Here is a 19,899-nt window from a genome sequence, read left to right on the forward strand (position 1 = left end):
TTTCAATCCATTGACCGCTGGGTTTCACAATGTGAATTATGGTCTACAAATACAGTCGAGCAATTTTCTAGCAAACCATTTCTCTGTATATAGAGAACCAAAATGGGGAAGTGAAAAAAACTTAGCTAGTTTGTAGAAAAAGATGCAATGCAGCACAATTTAGCAGAGGATGGCTTCGATCCATCGACCTCTGGGTTATGGGCCCAGCACGCTTCCGCTGCGCCACTCTGCTTGTGTTAACAGATGTACAGAGTAAAATTCTAATGACTGTTTGTGTTCAGGTCGATGACATGTAAATTTTCAGCCATTACATATTTGTTGGCGACTAGAGTACTCCTGGGGTTCTGCAATTGTTTCTTTGTTTTTTTTTGCTTTCTTGTGTCATATTATTGTTGAAAATCATTAGAGGAAATGGTGTCTGACCATTGTTTAAGGTTCCGGTTAAAACTGGTGGGTGCGTCCGGCTGTTAGACGAAAGTTCGGCAGGCGTTTGTGTCTCTGTGGCGCAATCGGTTAGCGCGTTCGGCTGTTAACCGAAAGGTTGGTGGTTCGAGTCCACCCAGGGACGTTGGTTCCTTTTGCTTGGGTAGCATGCTACAGTTGAAGACGTTTTCACATTGGTGCTCAGCATCTCCATAAAGTAAAAGCACTGTTGCTGCCTAAGTTTTGAATTCACAAGGCAAACTGGAGAAAAAACTTTCCGGTTGTGTTTCTGTCTACATGTCCAGAAAGAGCATAGCTGTCTGGTATTTGCCAGAAGGTTGAAAACATCTGATAGAATACACAAAACTTCCTTCGAGCCGGAATTGAACCAGCGACCTAAGGATTGCTAATTTAGATCTACAGTCCTCCGCTCTACCAGCTGAGCTATCGAAGGCTTGATTTAGCCATTGTTGAAAGTCTTCAAGGTTTGGACGTGTGTGCCACGAGCAGGTGGCATAAACAATTCACTCGGCCAACTGAAAAAGGAATCCAAAGATTGTATTGGAGAATGCGGGTATCGATCCCGCTACCTCTCGCATGCTAAGCGAGCGCTCTACCACTTGAGCTAATCCCCCATGCCCGACGAACGCCATTATCAGTTTCACGCCACACCATGTCACAGTTTACTTATAGTCAAATGTGCCATTGAGTGCTTTTTTTTTTTTTTTTTTTTTTTTTTTTAAGTACAGATTCCTTTCTCCCATATTTGAAGAACATCTACGGAGTTCACAATGTGAATTATGGCCTACAAATAAAGTCGAGCAATTTTCTAGCAAACCATTTCTACGTATGTAGAGAACCAGACTGGGGGAGTAAAAAAAACTTACCTAGTTTGTAGAAAAAAGTTGTAATGCAGCACAATCCCAAGCAAAAAGATTGACCTTTTATGGTTTGGTTTGATTATAGAAAATGCTGAGAGGTCGCGAATCTCCTTCTGGTCCTTTGGCACGAGTTGTACTGGGATTTAGGATTTTGACTAGTGTTTTTGATCCGAGACACGTTTGCTGTTGACAGAAAAGTTCAGTTGATATGCAATGATGAAGTTTATAAATCACAACTATTTAGCAGAGGTTGGTTTCGATCCATCGACCGCTGGGTTTCACAATGTGAATTATGGCCTACAAATACAGTCGGGCAATTTTCTAGCAAACCATTTCTATGTATGTAGAGAACCAGACTGGGGGAGTAAAAAAAACTTACCTAGTTTGTAGAAAAAAGTTGTAATGCAGCACAATCCCAAGCAAAAAGATTGACCTTTTATGGTTTGGTTTGAATATAGAAAATGCTGAGAGGTCGCGAATCTCCTTCTGGTCCTTTGGCACGAGTTGTACTGGGATTTAGGATTTTGACTAGTGTTTTTGATCCGAGACACGTTTGCTGTTGACAGAAAAGTTCAGTTGATATGCAATGATGAAGTTTATAAAACACAACTATTTAGCAGAGGTTGGTTTCGATCCATCGACCGCTGGGTTTCACAATGTGAATTATGGCCTACAAATACAGTCGAGCAATTTTCTAGTAAACCATTTCTCTGTATATAGAGAACCAAACTGGGGGAATGAAAAAAAACTTACCTAGTTTGTAGAAAAAAGTTGTAATGCAGCACAATCCCAAGCGAAAAGATTGATCTTTTATGGTTTGGTTTGAATATAGAAAATGCTGAGAGGTCGCGAATCTCCTTCTGGTCCTTTGGCACGAGTTGTACTGGGATTTAGGATTTTGACTAGTGTTTTTGATCCGAGACACGTTTGTTGTTGACAGAAAAGTTCAGTTGATATGCAATGATGAAGTTTATAAAACACAACTATTTAGCAGAGGTTGGTTTCAATCCATTGACCGCTGGGTTTCACAATGTGAATTATGGTCTACAAATACAGTCGAGCAATTTTCTAGCAAACCATTTCTCTGTATATAGAGAACCAAAATGGGGAAGTGAAAAAAACTTAGCTAGTTTGTAGAAAAAGATGCAATGCAGCACAATTTAGCAGAGGATGGCTTCGATCCATCGACCTCTGGGTTATGGGCCCAGCACGCTTCCGCTGCGCCACTCTGCTTGTGTTAACAGATGTACAGAGTAAAATTCTAATGACTGTTTGTGTTCAGGTCGATGACATGTAAATTTTCAGCCATTACATATTTGTTGGCGACTAGAGTACTCCTGGGGTTCTGCAATTGTTTCTTTGTTTTTTTTTGCTTTCTTGTGTCATATTATTGTTGAAAATCATTAGAGGAAATGGTGTCTGACCATTGTTTAAGGTTCCGGTTAAAACTGGTGGGTGCGTCCGGCTGTTAGACGAAAGTTCGGCAGGCGTTTGTGTCTCTGTGGCGCAATCGGTTAGCGCGTTCGGCTGTTAACCGAAAGGTTGGTGGTTCGAGTCCACCCAGGGACGTTGGTTCCTTTTGCTTGGGTAGCATGCTACAGTTGAAGACGTTTTCACATTGGTGCTCAGCATCTCCATAAAGTAAAAGCACTGTTGCTGCCTAAGTTTTGAATTCACAAGGCAAACTGGAGAAAAAACTTTCCGGTTGTGTTTCTGTCTACATGTCCAGAAAGAGCATAGCTGTCTGGTATTTGCCAGAAGGTTGAAAACATCTGATAGAATACACAAAACTTCCTTCGAGCCGGAATTGAACCAGCGACCTAAGGATTGCTAATTTAGATCTACAGTCCTCCGCTCTACCAGCTGAGCTATCGAAGGCTTGATTTAGCCATTGTTGAAAGTCTTCAAGGTTTGGACGTGTGTGCCACGAGCAGGTGGCATAAACAATTCACTCGGCCAACTGAAAAAGGAATCCAAAGATTGTATTGGAGAATGCGGGCATCGATCCCGCTACCTCTCGCATGCTAAGCGAGCGCTCTACCACTTGAGCTAATCCCCCATGCCCGACGAACGCCATTATCAGTTTCACGCCACACCATGTCACAGTTTACTTATAGTCAAATGTGCCATTGAGTGCTTTTTTTTTTTTTTTTTTTTTTTTTTTTTAAGTACAGATTCCTTTCTCCCATATTTGAAGAACATCTACGGAGTTCACAATGTGAATTATGGCCTACAAATAAAGTCGAGCAATTTTCTAGCAAACCATTTCTACGTATGTAGAGAACCAGACTGGGGGAGTAAAAAAAACTTACCTAGTTTGTAGAAAAAAGTTGTAATGCAGCACAATCCCAAGCAAAAAGATTGACCTTTTATGGTTTGGTTTGATTATAGAAAATGCTGAGAGGTCGCGAATCTCCTTCTGGTCCTTTGGCACGAGTTGTACTGGGATTTAGGATTTTGACTAGTGTTTTTGATCCGAGACACGTTTGCTGTTGACAGAAAAGTTCAGTTGATATGCAATGATGAAGTTTATAAATCACAACTATTTAGCAGAGGTTGGTTTCGATCCATCGACCGCTGGGTTTCACAATGTGAATTATGGCCTACAAATACAGTCGGGCAATTTTCTAGCAAACCATTTCTATGTATGTAGAGAACCAGACTGGGGGAGTAAAAAAAACTTACCTAGTTTGTAGAAAAAAGTTGTAATGCAGCACAATCCCAAGCAAAAAGATTGACCTTTTATGGTTTGGTTTGAATATAGAAAATGCTGAGAGGTCGCGAATCTCCTTCTGGTCCTTTGGCACGAGTTGTACTGGGATTTAGGATTTTGACTAGTGTTTTTGATCCGAGACACGTTTGCTGTTGACAGAAAAGTTCAGTTGATATGCAATGATGAAGTTTATAAAACACAACTATTTAGCAGAGGTTGGTTTCGATCCATCGACCGCTGGGTTTCACAATGTGAATTATGGCCTACAAATACAGTCGAGCAATTTTCTAGTAAACCATTTCTCTGTATATAGAGAACCAAACTGGGGGAATGAAAAAAAACTTACCTAGTTTGTAGAAAAAAGTTGTAATGCAGCACAATCCCAAGCGAAAAGATTGATCTTTTATGGTTTGGTTTGAATATAGAAAATGCTGAGAGGTCGCGAATCTCCTTCTGGTCCTTTGGCACGAGTTGTACTGGGATTTAGGATTTTGACTAGTGTTTTTGATCCGAGACACGTTTGCTGTTGACAGAAAAGTTCAGTTGATATGCAATGATGAAGTTTATAAAACACAACTATTTAGCAGAGGTTGGTTTCAATCCATTGACCGCTGGGTTTCACAATGTGAATTATGGTCTACAAATACAGTCGAGCAATTTTCTAGCAAACCATTTCTCTGTATATAGAGAACCAAAATGGGGAAGTGAAAAAAACTTAGCTAGTTTGTAGAAAAAGATGCAATGCAGCACAATTTAGCAGAGGATGGCTTCGATCCATCGACCTCTGGGTTATGGGCCCAGCACGCTTCCGCTGCGCCACTCTGCTTGTGTTAACAGATGTACAGAGTAAAATTCTAATGACTGTTTGTGTTCAGGTCGATGACATGTAAATTTTCAGCCATTACATATTTGTTGGCGACTAGAGTACTCCTGGGGTTCTGCAATTGTTTCTTTGTTTTTTTTTGCTTTCTTGTGTCATATTATTGTTGAAAATCATTAGAGGAAATGGTGTCTGACCATTGTTTAAGGTTCCGGTTAAAACTGGTGGGTGCGTCCGGCTGTTAGACGAAAGTTCGGCAGGCGTTTGTGTCTCTGTGGCGCAATCGGTTAGCGCGTTCGGCTGTTAACCGAAAGGTTGGTGGTTCGAGTCCACCCAGGGACGTTGGTTCCTTTTGCTTGGGTAGCATGCTACAGTTGAAGACGTTTTCACATTGGTGCTCAGCATCTCCATAAAGTAAAAGCACTGTTGCTGCCTAAGTTTTGAATTCACAAGGCAAACTGGAGAAAAAACTTTCCGGTTGTGTTTCTGTCTACATGTCCAGAAAGAGCATAGCTGTCTGGTATTTGCCAGAAGGTTGAAAACATCTGATAGAATACACAAAACTTCCTTCGAGCCGGAATTGAACCAGCGACCTAAGGATTGCTAATTTAGATCTACAGTCCTCCGCTCTACCAGCTGAGCTATCGAAGGCTTGATTTAGCCATTGTTGAAAGTCTTCAAGTTTTGGACGTGTGTGCCACGAGCAGGTGGCATAAACAATTCACTCGGCCAACTGAAAAAGGAATCCAAAGATTGTATTGGAGAATGCGGGCATCGATCCCGCTACCTCTCGCATGCTAAGCGAGCGCTCTACCACTTGAGCTAATCCCCCATGCCCGACGAACGCCATTATCAGTTTCACGCCACACCATGTCACAGTTTACTTATAGTCAAATGTGCCATTGAGTGCTTTTTTTTTTTTTTTTTTAAGTACAGATTCCTTTCTCCCATATTTGAAGAACATCTACGTAGTTCACAATGTGAATTATGGCCTACAAATACAGTCGGGCAATTTTCTAGCAAACCATTTCTATGTATGTAGAGAACCAGACTGGGGGAGTAAAAAAAACTTACCTAGTTTGTAGAAAAAAGTTGTAATGCAGCACAATCCCAAGCAAAAAGATTGACCTTTTATGGTTTGGTTTGAATATAGAAAATGCTGAGAGGTCGCGAATCTCCTTCTGGTCCTTTGGCACGAGTTGTACTGGGATTTAGGATTTTGACTAGTGTTTTTGATCCGAGACACGTTTGCTGTTGACAGAAAAGTTCAGTTGATATGCAATGATGAAGTTTATAAATCACAACTATTTAGCAGAGGTTGGTTTCGATCCATCGACCGCTGGGTTTCACAATGTGAATTATGGCCTACAAATACAGTCGGGCAATTTTCTAGCAAACCATTTCTATGTATGTAGAGAACCAGACTGGGGGAGTAAAAAAAACTTACCTAGTTTGTAGAAAAAAGTTGTAATGCAGCACAATCCCAAGCAAAAAGATTGACCTTTTATGGTTTGGTTTGAATATAGAAAATGCTGAGAGGTCGCGAATCTCCTTCTGGTCCTTTGGCACGAGTTGTACTGGGATTTAGGATTTTGACTAGTGTTTTTGATCCGAGACACGTTTGCTGTTGACAGAAAAGTTCAGTTGATATGCAATGATGAAGTTTATAAAACACAACTATTTAGCAGAGGTTGGTTTCGATCCATCGACCGCTGGGTTTCACAATGTGAATTATGGCCTACAAATACAGTCGAGCAATTTTCTAGTAAACCATTTCTCTGTATATAGAGAACCAAACTGGGGGAATGAAAAAAAACTTACCTAGTTTGTAGAAAAAAGTTGTAATGCAGCACAATCCCAAGCGAAAAGATTGATCTTTTATGGTTTGGTTTGAATATAGAAAATGCTGAGAGGTCGCGAATCTCCTTCTGGTCCTTTGGCACGAGTTGTACTGGGATTTAGGATTTTGACTAGTGTTTTTGATCCGAGACACGTTTGCTGTTGACAGAAAAGTTCAGTTGATATGCAATGATGAAGTTTATAAAACACAACTATTTAGCAGAGGTTGGTTTCAATCCATTGACCGCTGGGTTTCACAATGTGAATTATGGTCTACAAATACAGTCGAGCAATTTTCTAGCAAACCATTTCTCTGTATATAGAGAACCAAAATGGGGAAGTGAAAAAAACTTAGCTAGTTTGTAGAAAAAGATGCAATGCAGCACAATTTAGCAGAGGATGGCTTCGATCCATCGACCTCTGGGTTATGGGCCCAGCACGCTTCCGCTGCGCCACTCTGCTTGTGTTAACAGATGTACAGAGTAAAATTCTAATGACTGTTTGTGTTCAGGTCGATGACATGTAAATTTTCAGCCATTACATATTTGTTGGCGACTAGAGTACTCCTGGGGTTCTGCAATTGTTTCTTTGTTTTTTTTTGCTTTCTTGTGTCATATTATTGTTGAAAATCATTAGAGGAAATGGTGTCTGACCATTGTTTAAGGTTCCGGTTAAAACTGGTGGGTGCGTCCGGCTGTTAGACGAAAGTTCGGCAGGCGTTTGTGTCTCTGTGGCGCAATCGGTTAGCGCGTTCGGCTGTTAACCGAAAGGTTGGTGGTTCGAGTCCACCCAGGGATGTTGGTTCCTTTTGCTTGGGTAGCATGCTACAGTTGAAGACGTTTTCACATTGGTGCTCAGCATCTCCATAAAGTAAAAGCACTGTTGCTGCCTAAGTTTTGAATTCACAAGGCAAACTGGAGAAAAAACTTTCCGGTTGTGTTTCTGTCTACATGTCCAGAAAGAGCATAGCTGTCTGGTATTTGCCAGAAGGTTGAAAACATCTGATAGAATACACAAAACTTCCTTCGAGCCGGAATTGAACCAGCGACCTAAGGATTGCTAATTTAGATCTACAGTCCTCCGCTCTACCAGCTGAGCTATCGAAGGCTTGATTTAGCCATTGTTGAAAGTCTTCAAGTTTTGGACGTGTGTGCCACGAGCAGGTGGCATAAACAATTCACTCGGCCAACTGAAAAAGGAATCCAAAGATTGTATTGGAGAATGCGGGCATCGATCCCGCTACCTCTCGCATGCTAAGCGAGCGCTCTACCACTTGAGCTAATCCCCCATGCCCGACGAACGCCATTATCAGTTTCACGCCACACCATGTCACAGTTTACTTATAGTCAAATGTGCCATTGAGTGCTTTTTTTTTTTTTTTTTTAAGTACAGATTCCTTTCTCCCATATTTGAAGAACATCTACGTAGTTCACAATGTGAATTATGGCCTACAAATACAGTCGGGCAATTTTCTAGCAAACCATTTCTATGTATGTAGAGAACCAGACTGGGGGAGTAAAAAAAACTTACCTAGTTTGTAGAAAAAAGTTGTAATGCAGCACAATCCCAAGCAAAAAGATTGACCTTTTATGGTTTGGTTTGAATATAGAAAATGCTGAGAGGTCGCGAATCTCCTTCTGGTCCTTTGGCACGAGTTGTACTGGGATTTAGGATTTTGACTAGTGTTTTTGATCCGAGACACGTTTGCTGTTGACAGAAAAGTTCAGTTGATATGCAATGATGAAGTTTATAAATCACAACTATTTAGCAGAGGTTGGTTTCGATCCATCGACCGCTGGGTTTCACAATGTGAATTATGGCCTACAAATACAGTCGGGCAATTTTCTAGCAAACCATTTCTATGTATGTAGAGAACCAGACTGGGGGAGTAAAAAAAACTTACCTAGTTTGTAGAAAAAAGTTGTAATGCAGCACAATCCCAAGCAAAAAGATTGACCTTTTATGGTTTGGTTTGAATATAGAAAATGCTGAGAGGTCGCGAATCTCCTTCTGGTCCTTTGGCACGAGTTGTACTGGGATTTAGGATTTTGACTAGTGTTTTTGATCCGAGACACGTTTGCTGTTGACAGAAAAGTTCAGTTGATATGCAATGATGAAGTTTATAAAACACAACTATTTAGCAGAGGTTGGTTTCGATCCATCGACCGCTGGGTTTCACAATGTGAATTATGGCCTACAAATACAGTCGAGCAATTTTCTAGTAAACCATTTCTCTGTATATAGAGAACCAAACTGGGGGAATGAAAAAAAACTTACCTAGTTTGTAGAAAAAAGTTGTAATGCAGCACAATCCCAAGCGAAAAGATTGATCTTTTATGGTTTGGTTTGAATATAGAAAATGCTGAGAGGTCGCGAATCTCCTTCTGGTCCTTTGGCACGAGTTGTACTGGGATTTAGGATTTTGACTAGTGTTTTTGATCCGAGACACGTTTGCTGTTGACAGAAAAGTTCAGTTGATATGCAATGATGAAGTTTATAAAACACAACTATTTAGCAGAGGTTGGTTTCAATCCATTGACCGCTGGGTTTCACAATGTGAATTATGGTCTACAAATACAGTCGAGCAATTTTCTAGCAAACCATTTCTCTGTATATAGAGAACCAAAATGGGGAAGTGAAAAAAACTTAGCTAGTTTGTAGAAAAAGATGCAATGCAGCACAATTTAGCAGAGGATGGCTTCGATCCATCGACCTCTGGGTTATGGGCCCAGCACGCTTCCGCTGCGCCACTCTGCTTGTGTTAACAGATGTACAGAGTAAAATTCTAATGACTGTTTGTGTTCAGGTCGATGACATGTAAATTTTCAGCCATTACATATTTGTTGGCGACTAGAGTACTCCTGGGGTTCTGCAATTGTTTCTTTGTTTTTTTTTGCTTTCTTGTGTCATATTATTGTTGAAAATCATTAGAGGAAATGGTGTCTGACCATTGTTTAAGGTTCCGGTTAAAACTGGTGGGTGCGTCCGGCTGTTAGACGAAAGTTCGGCAGGCGTTTGTGTCTCTGTGGCGCAATCGGTTAGCGCGTTCGGCTGTTAACCAAAAGGTTGGTGGTTCGAGTCCACCCAGGGACGTTGGTTCCTTTTGCTTGGGTAGCATGCTACAGTTGAAGACGTTTTCACATTGGTGCTCAGCATCTCCATAAAGTAAAAGCACTGTTGCTGCCTAAGTTTTGAATTCACAAGGCAAACTGGAGAAAAAACTTTCCGGTTGTGTTTCTGTCTACATGTCCAGAAAGAGCATAGCTGTCTGGTATTTGCCAGAAGGTTGAAAACATCTGATAGAATACACAAAACTTCCTTCGAGCCGGAATTGAACCAGCGACCTAAGGATTGCTAATTTAGATCTACAGTCCTCCGCTCTACCAGCTGAGCTATCGAAGGCTTGATTTAGCCATTGTTGAAAGTCTTCAAGGTTTGGACGTGTGTGCCACGAGCAGGTGGCATAAACAATTCACTCGGCCAACTGAAAAAGGAATCCAAAGATTGTATTGGAGAATGCGGGCATCGATCCCGCTACCTCTCGCATGCTAAGCGAGCGCTCTACCACTTGAGCTAATCCCCCATGCCCGACGAACGCCATTATCAGTTTCACGCCACACCATGTCACAGTTTACTTATAGTCAAATGTGCCATTGAGTGCTTTTTTTTTTTTTTTTTTTTTTTTTTTTAAGTACAGATTCCTTTCTCCCATATTTGAAGAACATCTACGGAGTTCACAATGTGAATTATGGCCTACAAATAAAGTCGAGCAATTTTCTAGCAAACCATTTCTACGTATGTAGAGAACCAGACTGGGGGAGTAAAAAAAACTTACCTAGTTTGTAGAAAAAAGTTGTAATGCAGCACAATCCCAAGCAAAAAGATTGACCTTTTATGGTTTGGTTTGATTATAGAAAATGCTGAGAGGTCGCGAATCTCCTTCTGGTCCTTTGGCACGAGTTGTACTGGGATTTAGGATTTTGACTAGTGTTTTTGATCCGAGACACGTTTGCTGTTGACAGAAAAGTTCAGTTGATATGCAATGATGAAGTTTATAAATCACAACTATTTAGCAGAGGTTGGTTTCGATCCATCGACCGCTGGGTTTCACAATGTGAATTATGGCCTACAAATACAGTCGGGCAATTTTCTAGCAAACCATTTCTATGTATGTAGAGAACCAGACTGGGGGAGTAAAAAAAACTTACCTAGTTTGTAGAAAAAAGTTGTAATGCAGCACAATCCCAAGCAAAAAGATTGACCTTTTATGGTTTGGTTTGAATATAGAAAATGCTGAGAGGTCGCGAATCTCCTTCTGGTCCTTTGGCACGAGTTGTACTGGGATTTAGGATTTTGACTAGTGTTTTTGATCCGAGACACGTTTGCTGTTGACAGAAAAGTTCAGTTGATATGCAATGATGAAGTTTATAAAACACAACTATTTAGCAGAGGTTGGTTTCGATCCATCGACCGCTGGGTTTCACAATGTGAATTATGGCCTACAAATACAGTCGAGCAATTTTCTAGTAAACCATTTCTCTGTATATAGAGAACCAAACTGGGGGAATGAAAAAAAACTTACCTAGTTTGTAGAAAAAAGTTGTAATGCAGCACAATCCCAAGCGAAAAGATTGATCTTTTATGGTTTGGTTTGAATATAGAAAATGCTGAGAGGTCGCGAATCTCCTTCTGGTCCTTTGGCACGAGTTGTACTGGGATTTAGGATTTTGACTAGTGTTTTTGATCCGAGACACGTTTGCTGTTGACAGAAAAGTTCAGTTGATATGCAATGATGAAGTTTATAAAACACAACTATTTAGCAGAGGTTGGTTTCAATCCATTGACCGCTGGGTTTCACAATGTGAATTATGGTCTACAAATACAGTCGAGCAATTTTCTAGCAAACCATTTCTCTGTATATAGAGAACCAAAATGGGGAAGTGAAAAAAACTTAGCTAGTTTGTAGAAAAAGATGCAATGCAGCACAATTTAGCAGAGGATGGCTTCGATCCATCGACCTCTGGGTTATGGGCCCAGCACGCTTCCGCTGCGCCACTCTGCTTGTGTTAACAGATGTACAGAGTAAAATTCTAATGACTGTTTGTGTTCAGGTCGATGACATGTAAATTTTCAGCCATTACATATTTGTTGGCGACTAGAGTACTCCTGGGGTTCTGCAATTGTTTCTTTGTTTTTTTTTGCTTTCTTGTGTCATATTATTGTTGAAAATCATTAGAGGAAATGGTGTCTGACCATTGTTTAAGGTTCCGGTTAAAACTGGTGGGTGCGTCCGGCTGTTAGACGAAAGTTCGGCAGGCGTTTGTGTCTCTGTGGCGCAATCGGTTAGCGCGTTCGGCTGTTAACCAAAAGGTTGGTGGTTCGAGTCCACCCAGGGACGTTGGTTCCTTTTGCTTGGGTAGCATGCTACAGTTGAAGACGTTTTCACATTGGTGCTCAGCATCTCCATAAAGTAAAAGCACTGTTGCTGCCTAAGTTTTGAATTCACAAGGCAAACTGGAGAAAAAACTTTCCGGTTGTGTTTCTGTCTACATGTCCAGAAAGAGCATAGCTGTCTGGTATTTGCCAGAAGGTTGAAAACATCTGATAGAATACACAAAACTTCCTTCGAGCCGGAATTGAACCAGCGACCTAAGGATTGCTAATTTAGATCTACAGTCCTCCGCTCTACCAGCTGAGCTATCGAAGGCTTGATTTAGCCATTGTTGAAAGTCTTCAAGGTTTGGACGTGTGTGCCACGAGCAGGTGGCATAAACAATTCACTCGGCCAACTGAAAAAGGAATCCAAAGATTGTATTGGAGAATGCGGGCATCGATCCCGCTACCTCTCGCATGCTAAGCGAGCGCTCTACCACTTGAGCTAATCCCCCATGCCCGACGAACGCCATTATCAGTTTCACGCCACACCATGTCACAGTTTACTTATAGTCAAATGTGCCATTGAGTGCTTTTTTTTTTTTTTTTTTTTTTTTTTTTAAGTACAGATTCCTTTCTCCCATATTTGAAGAACATCTACGGAGTTCACAATGTGAATTATGGCCTACAAATAAAGTCGAGCAATTTTCTAGCAAACCATTTCTACGTATGTAGAGAACCAGACTGGGGGAGTAAAAAAAACTTACCTAGTTTGTAGAAAAAAGTTGTAATGCAGCACAATCCCAAGCAAAAAGATTGACCTTTTATGGTTTGGTTTGATTATAGAAAATGCTGAGAGGTCGCGAATCTCCTTCTGGTCCTTTGGCACGAGTTGTACTGGGATTTAGGATTTTGACTAGTGTTTTTGATCCGAGACACGTTTGCTGTTGACAGAAAAGTTCAGTTGATATGCAATGATGAAGTTTATAAATCACAACTATTTAGCAGAGGTTGGTTTCGATCCATCGACCGCTGGGTTTCACAATGTGAATTATGGCCTACAAATACAGTCGGGCAATTTTCTAGCAAACCATTTCTATGTATGTAGAGAACCAGACTGGGGGAGTAAAAAAAACTTACCTAGTTTGTAGAAAAAAGTTGTAATGCAGCACAATCCCAAGCAAAAAGATTGACCTTTTATGGTTTGGTTTGAATATAGAAAATGCTGAGAGGTCGCGAATCTCCTTCTGGTCCTTTGGCACGAGTTGTACTGGGATTTAGGATTTTGACTAGTGTTTTTGATCCGAGACACGTTTGCTGTTGACAGAAAAGTTCAGTTGATATGCAATGATGAAGTTTATAAAACACAACTATTTAGCAGAGGTTGGTTTCGATCCATCGACCGCTGGGTTTCACAATGTGAATTATGGCCTACAAATACAGTCGAGCAATTTTCTAGTAAACCATTTCTCTGTATATAGAGAACCAAACTGGGGGAATGAAAAAAAACTTACCTAGTTTGTAGAAAAAAGTTGTAATGCAGCACAATCCCAAGCGAAAAGATTGATCTTTTATGGTTTGGTTTGAATATAGAAAATGCTGAGAGGTCGCGAATCTCCTTCTGGTCCTTTGGCACGAGTTGTACTGGGATTTAGGATTTTGACTAGTGTTTTTGATCCGAGACACGTTTGCTGTTGACAGAAAAGTTCAGTTGATATGCAATGATGAAGTTTATAAAACACAACTATTTAGCAGAGGTTGGTTTCAATCCATTGACCGCTGGGTTTCACAATGTGAATTATGGTCTACAAATACAGTCGAGCAATTTTCTAGCAAACCATTTCTCTGTATATAGAGAACCAAAATGGGGAAGTGAAAAAAACTTAGCTAGTTTGTAGAAAAAGATGCAATGCAGCACAATTTAGCAGAGGATGGCTTCGATCCATCGACCTCTGGGTTATGGGCCCAGCACGCTTCCGCTGCGCCACTCTGCTTGTGTTAACAGATGTACAGAGTAAAATTCTAATGACTGTTTGTGTTCAGGTCGATGACATGTAAATTTTCAGCCATTACATATTTGTTGGCGACTAGAGTACTCCTGGGGTTCTGCAATTGTTTCTTTGTTTTTTTTTGCTTTCTTGTGTCATATTATTGTTGAAAATCATTAGAGGAAATGGTGTCTGACCATTGTTTAAGGTTCCGGTTAAAACTGGTGGGTGCGTCCGGCTGTTAGACGAAAGTTCGGCAGGCGTTTGTGTCTCTGTGGCGCAATCGGTTAGCGCGTTCGGCTGTTAACCGAAAGGTTGGTGGTTCGAGTCCACCCAGGGACGTTGGTTCCTTTTGCTTGGGTAGCATGCTACAGTTGAAGACGTTTTCACATTGGTGCTCAGCATCTCCATAAAGTAAAAGCACTGTTGCTGCCTAAGTTTTGAATTCACAAGGCAAACTGGAGAAAAAACTTTCCGGTTGTGTTTCTGTCTACATGTCCAGAAAGAGCATAGCTGTCTGGTATTTGCCAGAAGGTTGAAAACATCTGATAGAATACACAAAACTTCCTTCGAGCCGGAATTGAACCAGCGACCTAAGGATTGCTAATTTAGATCTACAGTCCTCCGCTCTACCAGCTGAGCTATCGAAGGCTTGATTTAGCCATTGTTGAAAGTCTTCAAGGTTTGGACGTGTGTGCCACGAGCAGGTGGCATAAACAATTCACTCGGCCAACTGAAAAAGGAATCCAAAGATTGTATTGGAGAATGCGGGTATCGATCCCGCTACCTCTCGCATGCTAAGCGAGCGCTCTACCACTTGAGCTAATCCCCCATGCCCGACGAACGCCATTATCAGTTTCACGCCACACCATGTCACAGTTTACTTATAGTCAAATGTGCCATTGAGTGCTTTTTTTTTTTTTTTTTTTTTTTTTTTTAAGTACAGATTCCTTTCTCCCATATTTGAAGAACATCTACGGAGTTCACAATGTGAATTATGGCCTACAAATAAAGTCGAGCAATTTTCTAGCAAACCATTTCTACGTATGTAGAGAACCAGACTGGGGGAGTAAAAAAAACTTACCTAGTTTGTAGAAAAAAGTTGTAATGCAGCACAATCCCAAGCAAAAAGATTGACCTTTTATGGTTTGGTTTGATTATAGAAAATGCTGAGAGGTCGCGAATCTCCTTCTGGTCCTTTGGCACGAGTTGTACTGGGATTTAGGATTTTGACTAGTGTTTTTGATCCGAGACACGTTTGCTGTTGACAGAAAAGTTCAGTTGATATGCAATGATGAAGTTTATAAATCACAACTATTTAGCAGAGGTTGGTTTCGATCCATCGACCGCTGGGTTTCACAATGTGAATTATGGCCTACAAATACAGTCGGGCAATTTTCTAGCAAACCATTTCTATGTATGTAGAGAACCAGACTGGGGGAGTAAAAAAAACTTACCTAGTTTGTAGAAAAAAGTTGTAATGCAGCACAATCCCAAGCAAAAAGATTGACCTTTTATGGTTTGGTTTGAATATAGAAAATGCTGAGAGGTCGCGAATCTCCTTCTGGTCCTTTGGCACGAGTTGTACTGGGATTTAGGATTTTGACTAGTGTTTTTGATCCGAGACACGTTTGCTGTTGACAGAAAAGTTCAGTTGATATGCAATGATGAAGTTTATAAAACACAACTATTTAGCAGAGGTTGGTTTCGATCCATCGACCGCTGGGTTTCACAATGTGAATTATGGCCTACAAATACAGTCGAGCAATTTTCTAGTAAACCATTTCTCTGTATATAGAGAACCAAACTGGGGGAATGAAAAAAAACTTACCTAGTTTGTAGAAAAAAGTTGTAATGCAGCACAATCCCAAGCGAAAAGATTGATCTTTTATGGTTTGGTTTGAATATAGAAAATGCTGAGAGGTCGCGAATCTCCTTCTGGTCCTTTGGCACGAGTTGTACTGGGATTTAGGATTTTGACTAGTGTTTTTGATCCGAGACACGTTTGCTGTTGACAGAAAAGTTCAGTTGATATGCAATGATGAAGTTTATAAAACACAACTATTTAGCAGAGGTTGGTTTCAATCCATTGACCGCTGGGTTTCACAATGTGAATTATGGTCTACAAATACAGTCGAGCAATTTTCTAGCAAACCATTTCTCTGTATATAGAGAACCAAAATGGGGAAGTGAAAAAAACTTAGCTAGTTTGTAGAAAAAGATGCAATGCAGCACAATTTAGCAGAGGATGGCTTCGATCCATCGACCTCTGGGTTATGGGCCCAGCACGCTTCCGCTGCGCCACTCTGCTTGTGTTAACAGATGTACAGAGTAAAATTCTAATGACTGTTTGTGTTCAGGTCGATGACATGTAAATTTTCAGCCATTACATATTTGTTGGCGACTAGAGTACTCCTGGGGTTCTGCAATTGTTTCTTTGTTTTTTTTTGCTTTCTTGTGTCATATTATTGTTGAAAATCATTAGAGGAAATGGTGTCTGACCATTGTTTAAGGTTCCGGTTAAAACTGGTGGGTGCGTCCGGCTGTTAGACGAAAGTTCGGCAGGCGTTTGTGTCTCTGTGGCGCAATCGGTTAGCGCGTTCGGCTGTTAACCGAAAGGTTGGTGGTTCGAGTCCACCCAGGGACGTTGGTTCCTTTTGCTTGGGTAGCATGCTACAGTTGAAGACGTTTTCACATTGGTGCTCAGCATCTCCATAAAGTAAAAGCACTGTTGCTGCCTAAGTTTTGAATTCACAAGGCAAACTGGAGAAAAAACTTTCCGGTTGTGTTTCTGTCTACATGTCCAGAAAGAGCATAGCTGTCTGGTATTTGCCAGAAGGTTGAAAACATCTGATAGAATACACAAAACTTCCTTCGAGCCGGAATTGAACCAGCGACCTAAGGATTGCTAATTTAGATCTACAGTCCTCCGCTCTACCAGCTGAGCTATCGAAGGCTTGATTTAGCCATTGTTGAAAGTCTTCAAGGTTTGGACGTGTGTGCCACGAGCAGGTGGCATAAACAATTCACTCGGCCAACTGAAAAAGGAATCCAAAGATTGTATTGGAGAATGCGGGTATCGATCCCGCTACCTCTCGCATGCTAAGCGAGCGCTCTACCACTTGAGCTAATCCCCCATGCCCGACGAACGCCATTATCAGTTTCACGCCACACCATGTCACAGTTTACTTATAGTCAAATGTGCCATTGAGTGCTTTTTTTTTTTTTTTTTTTTTTTTTTTTAAGTACAGATTCCTTTCTCCCATATTTGAAGAACATCTACGGAGTTCACAATGTGAATTATGGCCTACAAATAAAGTCGAGCAATTTTCTAGCAAACCATTTCTACGTATGTAGAGAACCAGACTGGGGGAGTAAAAAAAACTTACCTAGTTTGTAGAAAAAAGTTGTAATGCAGCACAATCCCAAGCAAAAAGATTGACCTTTTATGGTTTGGTTTGATTATAGAAAATGCTGAGAGGTCGCGAATCTCCTTCTGGTCCTTTGGCACGAGTTGTACTGGGATTTAGGATTTTGACTAGTGTTTTTGATCCGAGACACGTTTGCTGTTGACAGAAAAGTTCAGTTGATATGCAATGATGAAGTTTATAAATCACAACTATTTAGCAGAGGTTGGTTTCGATCCATCGACCGCTGGGTTTCACAATGTGAATTATGGCCTACAAATACAGTCGGGCAATTTTCTAGCAAACCATTTCTATGTATGTAGAGAACCAGACTGGGGGAGTAAAAAAAACTTACCTAGTTTGTAGAAAAAAGTTGTAATGCAGCACAATCCCAAGCAAAAAGATTGACCTTTTATGGTTTGGTTTGAATATAGAAAATGCTGAGAGGTCGCGAATCTCCTTCTGGTCCTTTGGCACGAGTTGTACTGGGATTTAGGATTTTGACTAGTGTTTTTGATCCGAGACACGTTTGCTGTTGACAGAAAAGTTCAGTTGATATGCAATGATGAAGTTTATAAAACACAACTATTTAGCAGAGGTTGGTTTCGATCCATCGACCGCTGGGTTTCACAATGTGAATTATGGCCTACAAATACAGTCGAGCAATTTTCTAGTAAACCATTTCTCTGTATATAGAGAACCAAACTGGGGGAATGAAAAAAAACTTACCTAGTTTGTAGAAAAAAGTTGTAATGCAGCACAATCCCAAGCGAAAAGATTGATCTTTTATGGTTTGGTTTGAATATAGAAAATGCTGAGAGGTCGCGAATCTCCTTCTGGTCCTTTGGCACGAGTTGTACTGGGATTTAGGATTTTGACTAGTGTTTTTGATCCGAGACACGTTTGTTGTTGACAGAAAAGTTCAGTTGATATGCAATGATGAAGTTTATAAAACACAACTATTTAGCAGAGGTTGGTTTCAATCCATTGACCGCTGGGTTTCACAATGTGAATTATGGTCTACAAATACAGTCGAGCAATTTTCTAGCAAACCATTTCTCTGTATATAGAGAACCAAAATGGGGAAGTGAAAAAAACTTAGCTAGTTTGTAGAAAAAGATGCAATGCAGCACAATTTAGCAGAGGATGGCTTCGATCCATCGACCTCTGGGTTATGGGCCCAGCACGCTTCCGCTGCGCCACTCTGCTTGTGTTAACAGATGTACAGAGTAAAATTCTAATGACTGTTTGTGTTCAGGTCGATGACATGTAAATTTTCAGCCATTACATATTTGTTGGCGACTAGAGTACTCCTGGGGTTCTGCAATTGTTTCTTTGTTTTTTTTTGCTTTCTTGTGTCATATTATTGTTGAAAATCATTAGAGGAAATGGTGTCTGACCATTGTTTAAGGTTCCGGTTAAAACTGGTGGGTGCGTCCGGCTGTTAGACGAAAGTTCGGCAGGCGTTTGTGTCTCTGTGGCGCAATCGGTTAGCGCGTTCGGCTGTTAACCGAAAGGTTGGTGGTTCGAGTCCACCCAGGGACGTTGGTTCCTTTTGCTTGGGTAGCATGCTACAGTTGAAGACGTTTTCACATTGGTGCTCAGCATCTCCATAAAGTAAAAGCACTGTTGCTGCCTAAGTTTTGAATTCACAAGGCAAACTGGAGAAAAAACTTTCCGGTTGTGTTTCTGTCTACATGTCCAGAAAGAGCATAGCTGTCTGGTATTTGCCAGAAGGTTGAAAACATCTGATAGAATACACAAAACTTCCTTCGAGCCGGAATTGAACCAGCGACCTAAGGATTGCTAATTTAGATCTACAGTCCTCCGCTCTACCAGCTGAGCTATCGAAGGCTTGATTTAGCCATTGTTGAAAGTCTTCAAGGTTTGGACGTGTGTGCCACGAGCAGGTGGCATAAACAATTCACTCGGCCAACTGAAAAAGGAATCCAAAGATTGTATTGGAGAATGCGGGCATCGATCCCGCTACCTCTCGCATGCTAAGCGAGCGCTCTACCACTTGAGCTAATCCCCCATGCCCGACGAACGCCATTATCAGTTTCACGCCACACCATGTCACAGTTTACTTATAGTCAAATGTGCCATTGAGTGCTTTTTTTTTTTTTTTTTTTTTTTTTTTTAAGTACAGATTCCTTTCTCCCATATTTGAAGAACATCTACGGAGTTCACAATGTGAATTATGGCCTACAAATAAAGTCGAGCAATTTTCTAGCAAACCATTTCTACGTATGTAGAGAACCAGACTGGGGGAGTAAAAAAAACTTACCTAGTTTGTAGAAAAAAGTTGTAATGCAGCACAATCCCAAGCAAAAAGATTGACCTTTTATGGTTTGGTTTGATTATAGAAAATGCTGAGAGGTCGCGAATCTCCTTCTGGTCCTTTGGCACGAGTTGTACTGGGATTTAGGATTTTGACTAGTGTTTTTGATCCGAG

The 19,899-nt window shown here is 40.9% G+C and overlaps 24 non-coding genes across 24 annotated transcripts; 6 read left to right on the plus strand and 18 right to left on the minus strand.

The window, feature by feature from the left end:
* The first annotated feature begins 494 nt into the window (after window positions 1-494).
* TRNAN-GUU (transfer RNA asparagine (anticodon GUU)) lies at window positions 495-568 on the plus strand. Its single transcript has one exon. It is a non-coding gene; the product is annotated as a tRNA-Asn (tRNA).
* A 223-nt stretch (window positions 569-791) lies between these two features.
* TRNAY-GUA (transfer RNA tyrosine (anticodon GUA)) lies at window positions 792-877 on the minus strand. The gene is given in 2 exon segments: window positions 792-827; window positions 841-877. It is a non-coding gene; the product is annotated as a tRNA-Tyr (tRNA).
* A 108-nt stretch (window positions 878-985) lies between these two features.
* TRNAA-AGC (transfer RNA alanine (anticodon AGC)) lies at window positions 986-1,058 on the minus strand. Its single transcript has one exon. It is a non-coding gene; the product is annotated as a tRNA-Ala (tRNA).
* A 1,741-nt stretch (window positions 1,059-2,799) lies between these two features.
* Window positions 2,800-2,873, plus strand: TRNAN-GUU (transfer RNA asparagine (anticodon GUU)). Its single transcript has one exon. It is a non-coding gene; the product is annotated as a tRNA-Asn (tRNA).
* Window positions 2,874-3,096: 223 nt separating this feature from the next.
* Window positions 3,097-3,182, minus strand: TRNAY-GUA (transfer RNA tyrosine (anticodon GUA)). Its single transcript is given in 2 exon segments — window positions 3,097-3,132; window positions 3,146-3,182. It is a non-coding gene; the product is annotated as a tRNA-Tyr (tRNA).
* Window positions 3,183-3,290: 108 nt separating this feature from the next.
* Window positions 3,291-3,363, minus strand: TRNAA-AGC (transfer RNA alanine (anticodon AGC)). Its single transcript has one exon. It is a non-coding gene; the product is annotated as a tRNA-Ala (tRNA).
* Window positions 3,364-5,105: 1,742 nt separating this feature from the next.
* TRNAN-GUU (transfer RNA asparagine (anticodon GUU)) lies at window positions 5,106-5,179 on the plus strand. The gene has a single exon. It is a non-coding gene; the product is annotated as a tRNA-Asn (tRNA).
* A 223-nt stretch (window positions 5,180-5,402) lies between these two features.
* TRNAY-GUA (transfer RNA tyrosine (anticodon GUA)) lies at window positions 5,403-5,488 on the minus strand. Its single transcript is given in 2 exon segments — window positions 5,403-5,438; window positions 5,452-5,488. It is a non-coding gene; the product is annotated as a tRNA-Tyr (tRNA).
* Window positions 5,489-5,596: 108 nt separating this feature from the next.
* TRNAA-AGC (transfer RNA alanine (anticodon AGC)) lies at window positions 5,597-5,669 on the minus strand. Its single transcript has one exon. It is a non-coding gene; the product is annotated as a tRNA-Ala (tRNA).
* Window positions 5,670-7,697: 2,028 nt separating this feature from the next.
* Window positions 7,698-7,783, minus strand: TRNAY-GUA (transfer RNA tyrosine (anticodon GUA)). The gene is given in 2 exon segments: window positions 7,698-7,733; window positions 7,747-7,783. It is a non-coding gene; the product is annotated as a tRNA-Tyr (tRNA).
* A 108-nt stretch (window positions 7,784-7,891) lies between these two features.
* On the minus strand, window positions 7,892-7,964 carry TRNAA-AGC (transfer RNA alanine (anticodon AGC)). Its single transcript has one exon. It is a non-coding gene; the product is annotated as a tRNA-Ala (tRNA).
* Window positions 7,965-9,992: 2,028 nt separating this feature from the next.
* On the minus strand, window positions 9,993-10,078 carry TRNAY-GUA (transfer RNA tyrosine (anticodon GUA)). Its single transcript is given in 2 exon segments — window positions 9,993-10,028; window positions 10,042-10,078. It is a non-coding gene; the product is annotated as a tRNA-Tyr (tRNA).
* Window positions 10,079-10,186: 108 nt separating this feature from the next.
* On the minus strand, window positions 10,187-10,259 carry TRNAA-AGC (transfer RNA alanine (anticodon AGC)). Its single transcript has one exon. It is a non-coding gene; the product is annotated as a tRNA-Ala (tRNA).
* Window positions 10,260-12,297: 2,038 nt separating this feature from the next.
* TRNAY-GUA (transfer RNA tyrosine (anticodon GUA)) lies at window positions 12,298-12,383 on the minus strand. Its single transcript is given in 2 exon segments — window positions 12,298-12,333; window positions 12,347-12,383. It is a non-coding gene; the product is annotated as a tRNA-Tyr (tRNA).
* A 108-nt stretch (window positions 12,384-12,491) lies between these two features.
* On the minus strand, window positions 12,492-12,564 carry TRNAA-AGC (transfer RNA alanine (anticodon AGC)). Its single transcript has one exon. It is a non-coding gene; the product is annotated as a tRNA-Ala (tRNA).
* A 1,741-nt stretch (window positions 12,565-14,305) lies between these two features.
* Window positions 14,306-14,379, plus strand: TRNAN-GUU (transfer RNA asparagine (anticodon GUU)). Its single transcript has one exon. It is a non-coding gene; the product is annotated as a tRNA-Asn (tRNA).
* A 223-nt stretch (window positions 14,380-14,602) lies between these two features.
* On the minus strand, window positions 14,603-14,688 carry TRNAY-GUA (transfer RNA tyrosine (anticodon GUA)). Its single transcript is given in 2 exon segments — window positions 14,603-14,638; window positions 14,652-14,688. It is a non-coding gene; the product is annotated as a tRNA-Tyr (tRNA).
* A 108-nt stretch (window positions 14,689-14,796) lies between these two features.
* TRNAA-AGC (transfer RNA alanine (anticodon AGC)) lies at window positions 14,797-14,869 on the minus strand. Its single transcript has one exon. It is a non-coding gene; the product is annotated as a tRNA-Ala (tRNA).
* A 1,741-nt stretch (window positions 14,870-16,610) lies between these two features.
* TRNAN-GUU (transfer RNA asparagine (anticodon GUU)) lies at window positions 16,611-16,684 on the plus strand. The gene has a single exon. It is a non-coding gene; the product is annotated as a tRNA-Asn (tRNA).
* A 223-nt stretch (window positions 16,685-16,907) lies between these two features.
* Window positions 16,908-16,993, minus strand: TRNAY-GUA (transfer RNA tyrosine (anticodon GUA)). The gene is given in 2 exon segments: window positions 16,908-16,943; window positions 16,957-16,993. It is a non-coding gene; the product is annotated as a tRNA-Tyr (tRNA).
* A 108-nt stretch (window positions 16,994-17,101) lies between these two features.
* On the minus strand, window positions 17,102-17,174 carry TRNAA-AGC (transfer RNA alanine (anticodon AGC)). Its single transcript has one exon. It is a non-coding gene; the product is annotated as a tRNA-Ala (tRNA).
* A 1,741-nt stretch (window positions 17,175-18,915) lies between these two features.
* On the plus strand, window positions 18,916-18,989 carry TRNAN-GUU (transfer RNA asparagine (anticodon GUU)). The gene has a single exon. It is a non-coding gene; the product is annotated as a tRNA-Asn (tRNA).
* A 223-nt stretch (window positions 18,990-19,212) lies between these two features.
* TRNAY-GUA (transfer RNA tyrosine (anticodon GUA)) lies at window positions 19,213-19,298 on the minus strand. Its single transcript is given in 2 exon segments — window positions 19,213-19,248; window positions 19,262-19,298. It is a non-coding gene; the product is annotated as a tRNA-Tyr (tRNA).
* A 108-nt stretch (window positions 19,299-19,406) lies between these two features.
* TRNAA-AGC (transfer RNA alanine (anticodon AGC)) lies at window positions 19,407-19,479 on the minus strand. Its single transcript has one exon. It is a non-coding gene; the product is annotated as a tRNA-Ala (tRNA).
* Between the last annotated feature and the right edge of the window lie 420 nt (window positions 19,480-19,899).

Source organism: Dendrobates tinctorius, unplaced genomic scaffold, assembly GCF_039654945.1.
Source record: "Dendrobates tinctorius isolate UK_male_01 unplaced genomic scaffold, ASM3965494v1 ptg000251l, whole genome shotgun sequence".
In the NCBI taxonomy this organism is placed as follows: domain Eukaryota; kingdom Metazoa; phylum Chordata; class Amphibia; order Anura; family Dendrobatidae; genus Dendrobates; species Dendrobates tinctorius.